We start from the raw sequence: 2,645 nt of genomic DNA, 5'->3' as shown, positions 1-2,645 counted from the left end.
CAAAGAGACCTTGGAGTGCAGGTTCATAGCTCCTTGAAAGTGGAGTCGCAGGTAGATAGGATAGTGAAGAAGGCGTTTGGTATGCTTTCCTTTATTGGTCAGAGTATTGAGTACAGGAGTTGGGAGTTTATGTTGCGGCTGTACCCAGGATATTGGTTTGGCCACTTTTGGAATATTGTGTGCAATTCTGGTCTCCTTCCTATCGGAACGTTGTTGTGAAACTTGAAAGGGTTCAGAAAAGATTTACAAGGATGTTGCCAGGGTTGGAGAATTTGAGCTATAGGGAAATGCTGAACAGACTGGGGCTGTTTTCCCTGGAGCGTGGGAACCTGAGTGGTGACCTTTTAGAGGATTATAAAATTATGAGGGGCATGGAGAAGGTAAATAGGCAAAGTCTTTTCCCTGGGGTCGGTGAGTCCAGAACTAGAGGGCATAGGTTTAGGGTGAGAGGGGAAAGATATAAAAGAGACCTAAGGGGCAACCTTTTTACAGAGTGTGGTCCGTGTATGGAATGAACTGCCAGAGGATGTGGCGGAGTCTGCTACAATTGCAACATTTAAGAGGCATTTGGATGGGTATATGAATAGGAAGGGTTTGGAGGGATATGGGCCGGGTGCTGGCAGGTGGGACTAGAATGAGTTGGGATATCTGGTCGGCATAGACGAGTTGGACCGAAGGGTCTGTTTCCATACTGTACATCTCTATGACTCTGACTGCTGCGCTTGGCATCATGATTCAGTTGAAAATAAAATGTGACTGTTTCTCTGCTTGGACATCTAAAAATAAGAATTGCCAAATAAGGTTGCATTGGATAGAACATAGAACAATACAGCACAGAACAGGCCCTTCAGCCTACGATGTTGTGCTGACCACTGATCCTCATGTATGCACCCTCTAATTTCTGTGACCATATGCATGTCCAACAGTCTCTTAAATGTCCCCAATGACCTCGCTTCCACAACTGCTGCTAGCAACGCATTCCATGCTCTCTCAACTCTCTGTGTAAAGAACCCGCCTCTGACACCCCCTCTATACTTTCCTCCAACCAGCTTAAAACTATGACCCCTCGTGTTAGCCATTTCTGCCCTGGGAAATAGTCTCTGGCTATCGGCTCTATCTATGCCTCTCATTATCTGTGAGTTGCTTCTCATTTTCTGAGAGTTTGCAACTGGCAACTTATAAAATTATCCTTGCACATTGCACTCTTTTCCTTAAGTCATCTGGATAGGGCACATTGATTTGTATAAATCAAGAAACCAACTGTGGAAATGTTTAAGTTCAGAGGGGCAATCACAATCCATTTTAGATAGCTCAGTATCATGGCTGCATCCACCTTGGCTCTACACAAGTCAGTTAAATATGAAATGTATTGAGGATAATATTTGTACTAAAAGATTTTTTTTTCAAACTGTTTCATATTTGGTAAATTAATGAGGAAATGTCACAAGATACCCAGTTTCTCAGAGCTTGTAGAAGGTTGCAGCAGAGAAACAGACCATGCCATTCTCCACCTGTGCATCAGGCCTTTTCCTGATAGAACTCCTATTCCAAACAGTCTTTTGTGAACTTTCCATTTGTTATTATCCTGTATTGTTTATTATAGGGACCAATTAGCTGGAGAGCTGGTTTGCGGTGCAGCATGACACCAACAGCATGGGTTCAGTTCCCACACAGCTAAGGTTTCCATGCAGAGCTCTCCTTCCCAACCTTTCCCCTCGCCTGAGGATTGGTGACCCTCAGGTTAAATCAGTACCAGCTCTTTCTCTCTTTTTTTTTCTCTCTCTCTAATGAGAGAGCAGCCCTATGTAAGACTACAGTGAGTTTACCTTTTTTTAATATCCCCTCTTTAAGAAATGTTTGTATTCCTTTTTTTAAGAGAATTATGAAGTTTGCTACAAAATAATTCATGGATTAAAATTCAAGATGCTTGTACAATTGCAGCAGTGAACCACTAGAATCCTTATGCTTATTGACCCCATGTTTTTCCGTTTCTCTTTCCTCTATTTTCTTTTACCTCCTGCACACAAAAGCATGTTGTGAGAGGGTTTTAATTTACTAATTCCTCTTGCTGGTTGAGCCTGTGATGCCTGTATACTAAATCAAATTGTGCATCTGTTATGTAGGGCTGGTTGTAGCTCAATTGGTTGTACTCTTGCCCCAGAGTCAAATGATTGTCAGTTCCCAACTTGCTCCAGGACATGAGGTGATAAGGAAGCTGAAGGCTGATGTTCCTGTGTAGTACTGAGGGAGAGCAATGGTAGGATACTTTATCAAATCTAAAATCCCTCTACCCCTCTCCAGTGGATGCAACAGATCCCAAACCACTATTTCAATAAAAAAAGGAAAGGAATTATGTCCAGTATTTATCCCTCAAGCATGACAAAAGCAGATTATTTAAGCATTATCGTATTGTTCTTTGTGGGAGTTTGTTTTGTGCACACTGCCTGCCATGTTTTCACCACTCCCAACTGTTCAAAAGTGCCTCCTTGCTGTAAAGAGCTATTGGATGTTAGAAGGCCATGAAATGTGTTGTGTAAATGCAAGGCTGCCTTTTCTTTGTGTTGCAGCCTTTGCTGCTTTTCGATTGCATTATTTTTCAACCTCATTTTCTCTTTTTGTCTTTCCTGTCAGCTTTCTTCTCTGTG

This window comes from Chiloscyllium plagiosum, chromosome 10 (assembly GCF_004010195.1).
Source record: "Chiloscyllium plagiosum isolate BGI_BamShark_2017 chromosome 10, ASM401019v2, whole genome shotgun sequence".
NCBI lineage: Eukaryota > Metazoa > Chordata > Chondrichthyes > Orectolobiformes > Hemiscylliidae > Chiloscyllium > Chiloscyllium plagiosum.
The sequence above is the reverse complement of the archived record's forward strand: the minus strand, read 5'-3'. Positions refer to the sequence as shown.